This window comes from Manacus candei, unplaced genomic scaffold, assembly GCF_025592945.1.
Source record: "Manacus candei isolate 608988 ecotype Guabito, Panama unplaced genomic scaffold, ASM2559294v1 h1tg000043l, whole genome shotgun sequence".
Taxonomy (NCBI): domain Eukaryota; kingdom Metazoa; phylum Chordata; class Aves; order Passeriformes; family Pipridae; genus Manacus; species Manacus candei.
This window is the reverse complement of record NW_026138091.1, coordinates 6,704,364-6,716,418: the sequence shown is the minus strand read 5'-3', so window position 1 is coordinate 6,716,418 and position 12,055 is coordinate 6,704,364. Positions and strand designations below refer to the sequence as shown.

Below are 12,055 nucleotides of genomic sequence, written 5' to 3'. Positions count from 1 at the left end.
GTTCTGTTTCCCCCACATGTGCACAAAACTCCCATTAACCTTGATAGGAGCTGCAAACACATATTGAGGAAGAGAGAGAATAACCCACATTGTGTCAGCTTGACCTTGGTTTCCCGTTATATTTGCCGCTGAGCCAGATTTAAAACCCTAAAAATATAGGGTAAGCAAATTTCCTTAGTCCTCATTTTTGTACCTTTTGATGTGTGCTCATGTTGCCAGTGTCTACCTTAAAATGGGGACACACAGCCTTCTGGCCATTTTATTCCCACTCTGAAAAGGAGATCCCAAGTTGGTCAGCTAGAAACACACAGAGCCCATGGGAGGTTTTGCTGTTGTGTACCTATTTGCAAAGCATCGCATTATCTGTTTTGTCAAATTGTTTTCCTGTCATAATCCAGTAGTCACATTTTGGAATTAAAAAGTTAACGCTACTGTTTATTCCCTTTGATCCCTAACTGTGCAACCATTAATAGATTGAGTTCCACTGACTACTTTATAGATATATATATATATAGAGAGAGATTTATATATAATAAACCCAAATTCATCTGCTAACAGTGGAATAATATACAATCACATATCTTACATATTTAAAGAGTAATCTGAATTCCCCAGATGCTTATAAAGTAATATAGGCTTGTTTTGCCTTTGGTTTGTTTTTTGTCTGCGTGGTGTATTTAGAGGGTTGCAAGTAAATGGTATAGCATGTATCGAATAAAACATGGGAATGAGATGCAGAGCCAACATCTGCTTAAATGCCACAATGCCCTGTGACTTTGACTTCTGAATATACATAAAATACCCCAAGTTCTCATGATTTTTTTATAACATAACACTTTGAGTTAGTACTTTTCCCACCATCCAGATCTGTGTGAATTGCAGTCCTTCAACCATACCACCATGCCATGTGTCCACTGTGTGTGGGACGGTGTGGAGCTTGGCTGCCTTCTAATTCAGTGGCAAATTCCATATGGGATGAGACTTTTGAACCTTCTGGAACCCCTGCCCACACAGCGTAAAGGAGTGAAGTGCCAGCAGAGCAGCAAATGGGGCTTTCAAACAACATTTTAAACTCTATGCAGTTAAATATTTGCAGGACAAGGACTTGAATGAAAGTATCATTTCAATTTCTGTGCTTGGAATGATACCTCTGTCCTTTCTGTAAGAGACAAGCTAACACAATGCAGCATTTAATTTATATTTAATATATAGTTGTAGATCAGAAATAAGTGACATTTTCCCCCCAAAAAAATTTAAATTAATGAAATACCATTGGGAGGTATTTTAGAATAGAGATGACCTTCTGTCTCTTCTTTGAACCACTATTTTGGAAGCATGTATGAGTTACATGGGATCACTTGTGCTAGTGAGGTGTTTTTACTTGCTCTTTTTCTGTTTGTATATTAGCACCTGGAGTGCAGGTCTGTTCTTCCAAATTGTATTTTAAAAATACTTTTTTGTCTGAAGTTAGGACTAAACGTTTCAATGTGTGCAAACCTAGTGCACTGTTTGCTCATAACCTTTTTTATAGACAAAATGGCAAATCCGAGCAGGAGCAGGCACTTCCAGTAGGTGGCACTAGGCATTTGCTGTTATGCATGCCCAGGGCTATATGAAAAGCTTCCCATTTAGGAGTTATTCACACAGAAAGTACACCCTGAGACCTTAGGAACATTTACAAGTATTTTAAGAAAAGCGTGAGCACTGGGAAGAATCACATCACTCTATGCTCGTACACAGACTACCATCACACTGGTTCAAGGTTTCTTCACTGCCAGTAATGATTACAGTTCTGTTGTGTCTGTTGTGTGATGTAGAAATGTTGCTCCTTGAGCCCACTTTAATAGTCGAATGCTCTGAATTTCTTTGGAAATCTAGGATGCACTCAGCACCTGCTGGGATTTAGTTTACAGAAATTCAGTCTTAAAAACAAAAAAACAAACAACAAACCACTTCAAAACCACAACAACGCCCATCAAATGTTTAATGTAAAAACTACTTCAGCTGCTTTAATGCATACCAAGAAGCAACTGATACAAATAATGATTATGCAGATTCCATGTACATGTTTTCTGAAGCAGACCACCAACCTATAAAGTAAAAAGATAGCTTATTTTGCTTTGCTGTGTCTTTTAATTATTATGGGTTCTCATTTCTTATAAAGATCTTTTATTTCTTTAACACTTTGAATGTTGTGCTGCTTACATCACATTTTTGCATGCGATAATTTGGCTTTTCCTCTCCTGTAGATCAAAGAAAATTATGGTGCTTGTAAAATTAAGTTAAAGTAATGATGAAGAAACTACAGGGGTAGACTTAGGGTTGGTTTATTTTTTTTTTCTGCATAATAAAGTCCTAGGTAATATTAAATTCTTGTGAAGTGTTTAATTACTAAAATAACTACTAGTAGGAAACCATACTTTCTTAGGATTAGATGAAATTACAATGCATCTGTATGAAGATGGTGCTGGGCATATGGTGTAAGTCTTTATTAAGTAAATATCTATAGTATAGTTTTTCGTAACTTGTTTTATTAAATATTTGTTAATACTTAATTTCAATATAATATCTTTTTATAAAACTGAAGAGTGAAGACAAAATTACTGGGTCTCAAAATTGGACTTTTATTAGTAATCTTTTAACATAAAGAATTACTTTCAGAAGCAGATCTTCTAAACATTTGCGTGCATTTGTTCCTCCGAACTCTCAAACTGCTCATGTCAGTGAAATTATCTGTGTGCATAATGTTTGCCAGATATGGCTTTAACAGCAAAAAGTCTAGAAAAGACCTTATTCTTGTGTGTTTCAAGTATAGTAGTTGCTGTCAAACTTTGTGTGACTTAAGTATGTCTAAATGTTTCATATTGTATGTTTCTATGTTCAGAGATATCATTTCCATAATGCATAACTTCCCCATAGTTTACCGTAATGTGTATCACCAGAGATGTACTACTACAGATGGCTGTTCACATGGTTTGAATGAAAATAAAAGTAAGACTAATATTGTATAGCATAAACCACCAGTATGGCTATGGTTAAATGCCTGTCAATGTTTTCATTATAAATCCCTATTTTCTGGGGTTTATATCTTGAATATAAAAATTTGCTCTGTGTTTAAATATGTCATACAAGGTCTCAGATGAGACCTTGTTCCTGTTCCTCAGAACTGGTTGGGGGGCAAAAATTAAAACTGATTTCTATCAAGCTAAATTAAAAAAAAAATAGCAAATACTAATTTGGAGCAAAAATCGATTTTTAAATTTAAAATAGTCTTAAAAATACCTAGCTTACTACTTCCCAGCAGTTGTGACGAATTTGATAAATGCTTGAAAAGAGTCTTGAAAATACGCACTATGTGAGCACAATAGTAAATAGCATGTGAAGCCTTTCATGTGTCATTATTATATAAATGTTTGTGTATATGTCTGTCTTCTAGTCATAAGAACTAGAACACTGTATTACCATAATAGAGCATATTTTTGAAATGACTTTAGTTTTAAAAATTAACTTTGCATAGAGCTGTCTTAATGGGAGTATATTCAGTGTAGTACTGTATTTACAAATATTTCTTTTGTACAATAGTATTCAGTCTAGAATGTCTTATTTAATGCAGTTTAGAATGAAATTTATTTGTGGATATCTCATTGGGAGTAATACTTTAAGAGTACCTGATACTTGTAAAACTTGGGATCATAAAGAAAACTAGAAGCCTTTTGTACGTACCCTAGAGTTTGTACCCTGTTTTTTTGCTCTTCTCAACTCCTTGTTTTGATGGAGTTTCACACTCTTCCTCATCAGCTCAACAGTCAGAAAGTGCTCGTCCCTGCCTCATCTGGGTAGAGGCTCCTCGGTGACTCTTGCACTGAGAAGCTCAAGGATGATGAGACGTCTCTTGTGCTCCCAGACCATGCACAGAGCCAGTTCCTTAATGTGTTCCCTGATGGATCTTTTAAGGTTGTTTGTGTGCCCTTCCTGCTCCCATAAAGGACCCACCACAAACCATTTCCACCCTTCTTGCAGAAATGTTTTAATTCTGGGAGCTCATAAATTTCCTGTGTTCCATTCCTGTGCCCTCTGCAGCTCAAACTTACTGTGTTTTCTGCTTAGTTGGGTACGGAAAAGATGAAGTTTCAGCACTAATGGTGTTTTGTGTTTTAAAGTTTCTCATGGAAAGTTACTTTTTTATTATTGGAGTATTTATCAGGACATCTGAGAAGTCCTTTAAGGACTGCCTTCACTTTTTTCCCTTCAATTAAAAGCAACTCCTGGCTTTGTCCTTTTTCTGAGCAGTACGTGATGAAGGTTTCAGAGTGTGTATGTGATGTAAAGGAGAGATGACAGCACACAAAAAGGAAGGAGATTTTTTTATGTTGCTAAGCTGAGGGCGTACAAGCAAGAAAAGGTGCAAGAAGTGAATATAAAGCTTAAAGTCTGTAAGACTAGGTTGGGAAGCAATGGAGAAGATAATCTAGTAGGCCACTTAGGGAATGGGTGAGCTTGGAATTTGATGGACCATGGAATGGGTCTAGACCGTGGCTTGGGAGTCAGGCACTAGAGACAGGAACATTACCATAACTTAACTGGTAGGTTAGCCACAGGTTGCTACAGCACAGATCATGATTTGGGGGAAACGAGTAGAGAGGAGACCCAGAGAATGCTAAGAAGAAGAAAATGTTTGTTCTTAGTTACAAGCTAAACATGTGTCTCAATCTGTGATTTCCTTCAAAAGAAGCTGTGTTGGGAAGGGACACGTGGCCAGGGTATGAAAGTGCCCCCTGCTCTGGCTGGAGGAGAGGTTCTTGTGGGTTGGGAGGTGCCAGCAGCCCAGATCCAGCACTGGTGACTTTATGCACTGAATGCAAGAACTCCCAGCTCAGTGCTCTGGCCCAGGTCAAGGAGTCGCAAGGAGAGCAGAATGGGAAAGGGCTTGACTGAGTCCTCTTAAAGGCTTTTTATAGAGCTTGACCCCATCTTCCTAACCCATAAAGCATGGCTGAATTTTAAAGAAACGCAGGAATTCCAGAAGGCCTATTAGTGAAAGTGGTTGCCAGTTACAAACCTTTTTGGCTGTTACTCTACCATTAGTCCTGAAGCAGGTTGAGAGGGTAGGGGGCTACAGTGTTTTCTGTAGTAGTTCTTCTGGTCATAGCAGAGCAACAGCTGGAGCACAGAGTGTCGCAGCAGCTTCTGTCTTCATGCTGGATATGTCCCTCAGTGGAGAAGTGGAGTGAAAAGCCATAGAGCAGGCTATGCCTGCTTGTGTCTTTGCTAAAAAGGTTCCTTACCCTCCACAGTGGCAGACAGACTGAGTTTTGCAGGAGGTTAGATCTAGGCTGTTGTGGGGAATTGGAGGAGAAGAAAGACCTTCCCTCCCACCCCTCTCCTTTCCTCCACCCCCCTCCCAAGTACAGATTGTGGCACCTTGACTCATTGGCTCATTTCACAGGCCACACATCACTATTGTGGAGGAAGCAGGAGGAGGATTTAGCAACAGCCTGAATGCCAAAATAAGCTACACACCACTGTGGTAACTGCTGGCAAATGCTGACTTTTTAATTGTTTCTGATGCAGGGTTAAACCTTTATTAAAGCAGTGTGAATAAACTTCTTTTGATGGCTGACTGAAATATTTTAAACGCAAAAGGTAGCATAAAGCCCTCATTAAATTCATCTTAATTCTGCTGTTAATAAAATGTCTTTCCATATGTTGTGCACCCTTTTATTGTTTCGGACAGAAATCTACTGACCAGATACGGAGTGCTCAATGTCTCTGCCTTTCTTCCTTTTAATTTAAAAAAATGTACTGCCTGTGAAAGGTGCTAGGATCATATCAGCAAAACAAAAGTCTCTTTATCTGTTAGGAGGGAGTGGAAGAGAAATCCATCATTATAAATGTTCCCCCTTCCACTGCTGTACCAAGAGATCTTGATCTTGTCTTGTCTGTTTTGCATCCAAGAGTAAGGCAAATAGGTCATCTGCCCTGTGCACTCTGTCTTTGGCCATCTCAGCAGAAACAATAACAAATGTGGCAGTTTATAATGTAATGAGCTTGTGCTCCACTTAATTGAAGGTTCTATTCACCAACCTCTGATAAGCAGCCATTATGCTGTCATTGCTATGGTACTAGTGAAGATGACAGCTCAAAAAGCTCCAGGGGAAGCTGCCTTCACCTCCACCAGCTAGCACACGGTGGTGGTGGACTCCTCAGTCTTTATAATTTGGAAAGGTTGTGAGACCAAGACTGTGGCTGGTAGAGACATTTATTTCATTATCGTCAGATAAGGAAGTAAAGTGGACGTACCTGGAGAGAACAAAAGGAGCTGCTTTTCTTTCCCCCTTTCCCACTATGCAAAACGCTTGAGTCTTTTGTTAAATGTTTTTTACATTTGTGAGGTTCAGATTTCTCTTCCAGGGAATGTCTCTTTGGCTTTCATGGCCATGTAACCTGCTGCAAGCACGCTTGCAGGCCTGTGGAAACAACAGGGCAGCTCCTGTCCCCATAGATGCTGCCTGTACGGGACTGCTGGGGTTCTAATAGCATTTTCTTTGGAAAGAAAACAAGTGCACAGAAGAGATGCATGAGTTACCAGTTTGGGGTTTTTTTGTTTGTTTTGATTTGGTTTGGTTTTGTTTTTTTTTTTTTAATTTTGGGGGTTTTCGTGCTTAACAAATTTACTGTCTTATATGGGAGATTTCTGATGATGACTCAGAATATATGTGTTTGTATTAAACATGAGCCATGCTGATGACCAGGTGGAAAAAATAAACGTGACAGCTCTGTTACTTGATTGCATGGGAAGTTTTCAAATTTGCAAAGAAGGGGCTTGCCCTTCCCTTGTGGCCATCTGACCCTCCTGGGTGTTAAGTAAATAATTTTTTAAAAACACAGTTAATTTTTGGGTGGCTTTCTTTTAAGATAGAACCTGGCATTTGACCCAAAATTGTAACTGCTGTCCTGGTACCTGGCTTTAGGATTTTCAATGCACAATATAGTGGAAATAGTCTTCGCCCCATTACTTCTAATGCTTGCATGAAACTGCAAATGGTATTTCAACAGCGGGTGGGAGCTGGCTACCTACAGCAAGAAAGCAAAGGAGCCATCCCTCAGAGGAGAAACACAGATCAGTTTTTCAATGTGTAAAACATTTACAGGGTTTTTTGAAGGATGAAGTTTGGATTTTACTTAAACTTGACCTCCCAGCATTTCAGAGTTTCTTTTGCAGCATCTATCCTAGTCACCAACAGGCTTAGGTAATTTAAAATGGCTTGTGAGTGGATTATAAAAAGGACTATCATGTCAAATACAGGTTTTATAAAACTGTGTTTTCCAGCTTAGAAGGCAGTAAAATTTTTTGCAATGATTTGCTTTTTCAAGAGTTGTTCTTTTTTAAACTAGATGAGCAGTTTCTGACTTGTTTGCAGTTGAGAGGACCCTACAGCGTTCTTCTAAGACTGTGGACTACAGGCTGCAGAGAACAAACTAAGCAGAAGTGAGAGAGTTGAGCATTTGCCTTTTTGTAATCAAAGAGAGGCAAAACTGTCAACAAGAGGTGTAAACTGTGTAAATGAAATTTGAAATAATAAAAAATGAGAGATTCCACTTTGAATAATACTGAGTGTTAGCAAAAGCATATGTAAGGATATTTATTTAAAGAAATGTATGCAAATATTTTTTAACTTTGCAGGATTCCTCTTAATGTCAGTTTGAGATAATTTACCATTGATCTACCCCGGTCTGATGCACCTGTGGGGGGACAGACTTTGGAAAGCAAAGAGGTGTATACTTAGAGTCAGATCCTGTAGTACATTCATGGACCCTTAAGTAGCTCTGGATATGCCAAAGGGTCTGCCTATAGAGGTCACATTGCAGGACTGGGGCTGGGGTGGTATATGAGTAATAAAATGTGCTGGAAGGCCCCTAAAAAACTGCTTGGGTATATTAAAAGAAGTAGTACGGAAAACTAGAAGCCAAATTTGTTATATGGCTGTGTTTTGCTGGAACATTTGATCTTGCTGTATTTAATTCAGGAAGTCTAAGTGGTATGTACTCAGTCCAAGACTGTAATGTCCATTAATTCTAGTGGAACATAAGCATACATAGAAGGGGGGAAATGTAAGCTGTGTCTTCCATGCATAGTTGAAATATTGAGCTAATTTCAGTGATAGGAAGCAAAAAAGCATAAGAGAAAACTGTTAGAAGGGTTCCAAAGACTGTTTGAAGTAGGAAAGCCATCAGGAAAAATGCCACCAAATTTCAGGGCATGTCAGACACTAATCGCCACCCTCTGGCATGTTGGAACGGGTGCAGGGCTGAGTGGTGAGGAGTAATGGTCTGCTAACTTGTGTTGGTCTGTCTGAATATATCTTGTTGCTAGTTTTCTTTTGATTGCTTATAGGGAAGGAATGTTATGAATCACGGATTTGAAAAGGTCAGTTGGAATTTATATGTGAGGTGAGATGCTTAATGTCTTCATTATCAGGTCAACACCAAGAAAATACTTTCTGTTCACTTAATTCGTACAGAGGACTCCAGAGCTGAACTCTGAAATGCCCACAGTCTGCCGGTGAATAGTAGATGGCAACATGCACTCCCTGTTTTTCAGAAAAAAATCTTCCTAAGCATAGGAATACCATGAAGTCTCCAAGAAGGATTTGGTGTTTGTTTCACCCTCCTCAGTTTTTCTTTTTTGTGTGTGTTTACACATTAAAATTTGTGAGCCTAGTCTTTTCCTCACAAAGCCTTCCATCCTGCTCCAGGATTGTAACTGCTTTTAGTACTGCTGTAACTGTTGGCAGGAGGCTGAAGGCAAGTGCCTGTTGGTGACAGTTGCCTACACACTGCTCTTCTCATGAGTGCCCACCCCAGTGAAGGCACTGTGGTGTGCTGATTAGAGAGATTTAATCTGGCCTTCAATCGTCAGTAAAGAGAATTTTGTTTGCCCTTGCAGGCCAGTGTTCACCTCTGCTAACAGTAGGATCTAACTGGAGTTCAGAACATAGCTGTCCTGGGCTCCTCTGAAAGTCGTTGATGAGAACATCACCTCCAAAGAACAAGTGAGATCCTTTCCAGAGTCCTAATATAGATCCTATGAATCCGGACTCTGTTATTCTCATATTTAATTTAGTCTCACCTTTAATGTAATCACACTGATGTCAGGCTATGTAGAAGTGATGACCTTTTTTCTCATCTGCCTCAAATTGTATAATTTGCCAATGAACCGTGAGCCTGCCTTTATGCCTGAGTTGCTGAAGAATTTTGTTGCCTGTATGGGAACCCTTTCCACAGCCCAAACCTCATCCTGTCTTTGGAGAACCAGACTGAGGAAGGTGTTCAGCCTGTCCATTTATTCTCTGGTTTAATAACAAGTTTGATAACATCTCCATTACTAGTGACAGTTTTTCTCATATTGGGCATATCTTTGTGTAGCTCTGTGTTGTCCCCTGGAACAGTTTCAAAACCAGAAGCAACCACTCTGAGCACTTTTGTCCCTCTAGCATGTAATTTTTTTTCCTAATCAAAGGACTGTGTTCCTAGAATCTCATCCAGTGGTTTCTAGGATTCATTGCACTTTATAGAAGCTTGCAGACTAGCCCTGTTTCATGTAACATACCCTTACATCCTGTGCAGTCGAGGGTTAGCCTTGCTTTACCTCCTTGGCTCTTTGGCAATATGGAAATAGTGTGATCCATTTACTGACCTATTATTTTGTTGCTAGCAGTTAAATAATAAGTGCAATTAATTGAATAGGGCCATTCTTGAATGCTGAGGACTCGACCAAGAGATTTCTTTTATGATTTGTAGTGCTTGTAGTGCAACTTTTTGTTGATGCGTACTCAAATTACAAACCTGGAGAATCCTTTGTTGGGGTCAGTTGCAGTTTACCCCACTGCACTTTGGCAAAATTTCCCTGTAGACAAAAATACTTGTTTGTAGTATAGAATATGCAGTTAATCATTAAAACAGGTGGGGAAAATATTTTTTTTAACATGCTTTCTACTTCTGATCTGTGTTGTAGATCAAGTGGCATCTAGAAATTTTTTTCTGCATACAGTGAGCTCATTGATTGAAGAACATTAAATTTCTAAAAGAGATGAAAAATTATTTAGGGAGAGTAAAGAGGGAGTACTGACCATTCTTTAAAACACTCAGTATTTTCTTTTTTTCCAAAGTGAAGCTATGCTTACTTTTTTTTTTTTTTTGCAACAGCTGAGGAGCAAATAGTTTGGTTTTTTTAAATTATGGGTAGATATTTTTAAAAGTGATGTTGGTTTACAAGATTTTCTGCTCTCTAGACTATTTTTTAAGACTGAAATTATAGATAAAAGACTGTTTCTCAAACAGTTTCTTTCTGAGCTGCATAATGCAAGATAACAATAGCTATTTATATAATGTATATGCTTCCTTTCCCTTTTAGCTATACTTTGAAAGAATTATTAGTCCTAGAGTCCTGCACGTTTGGAGAATAAAAACCTCCAAAGTTTGACATCTTTAAATAAGCAACCAAATGTTATAAAGAACAAACCTCACTTACAGTTAGGAAACAATATTTACATTTAAGGTTGAAAAGCCAGGATGTAGGAAAATTTTGCTAATTTGGAAGGTGACCTTTAAGTGCACCAAAACCAAATAATTTGTAAGCTATGGCACAGGGCACATTCCTGCAAAATTTGTGTGAATACTGCTTTAGTGGTTCTTGAAAGACAAACAAAGAGACCTGGAATGAAATCTTTATCCCTCTCCCAAATAAGATTGAAGCTAACAAAGGCATACAGCAGCGCTCTTTCAAAGCTTGCCACTAAAACGAGGGCTCTGCAGCACAGCTAATGAGACGGCTCAGAGTGGAAAACAATCTGTTTTTAAGAATGTTTAGATGAAAAGTAATTTCTAATCTATGAAATAAAATCGCTTTTCAATACCTTTCTTTCAGTAGTAAAGCTTTTTATGTTTGCACTATTTACTTCAATCAGATGTTTTCAATTTTACTTTTTTCTTCCTGAAAATACTTCCTAGGGCTAGTGGTTAGTTGATAGTGACCAATAGCATTATTCTTTTTCTGTCTCCCCTATTCACCCACTCCCACACATTAAAAAATAGAGAAAAGAAGAGGGGGAGGAAGAAAGAAACATCTTTTCCTAAATGATTTGCAAGCATCTGTGCTTTAAGCTACTTTTTATGAACACTTCTTAGTAATGACTCAAGGTAAAAAAGCAGAAAAGCATCCAATGTTAGGAAATTGCAATCCAATACCATGTAATTTAAACCTGCCATTGCCTCTCCTGTACTAAATGACATACAGATGGGTAGCTCTGTTGCCTCTACTTTGGGAACACAATTGGTCTTTTTATGAGTGTATACATGTTACTAGCAAAAAATATTTTTGTCAGCACTGTTTATTTCTAATTGTACCATATTTTAATTACTGTCATAATTACAGTGCTTTTTCCCTGCTGTATTTTGTCAGCTAATTTTTGCCAATGATTATCTAAGTTACCTGAATATTTGACAATTTCTGCTACTACTTTGGGAGTTTTCATTCCCAGAAGCAACCTAATTTTTTTTTCTTTCCTGATGTGAATTTTTGCACTATACTAATGTGTTCTTTTACAGTAATCTTTTTTTACTCCTTGGATTTTCTGTGTGAACTAAGCAAAGCAAAAGTTGAGATTTTCAAAGGAGAGCAATTTCAATAGCGACCTTGAATTTTACAACACGTTCATTGTTGAACCTTGCACAGCTTTGTGCATAAAGAAATGACTTGCTTCTCAGTGCTTCAACAGTGAAAAAATAAAATGGCTACTGTCATAAAGAATGATGATGCAACTAGAAGTTAAATCAACCTTATTGTAATTCTGAAGATTTAGAATTGTTAGCTACTTTTAAGGGTAATGAAATTGCTAGTTGTTGTGGCTAAACATCATATGCCCATTACCATAAGTCTCCAATATAGATGTCTTGTAAAGAATGTTTCAGCTGTAGCTGGGTTTTTTGCAGATTTTTTTTTTAATGGTCGGAAAAATGGTACTTTCTTGTGAGTGATTGTGTGCGCAATAGTTTA

At 38.1% G+C, this 12,055-nt stretch overlaps 1 protein-coding gene across 7 annotated transcripts in view; it reads left to right on the top strand.

Moving 5' to 3' along the window:
- Positions 1 to 12,055, top strand: part of MSRB3 (methionine sulfoxide reductase B3) — an 83,129-nt gene that overhangs the window by 21,494 nt on the left and 49,580 nt on the right. The window lies entirely within an intron of this gene.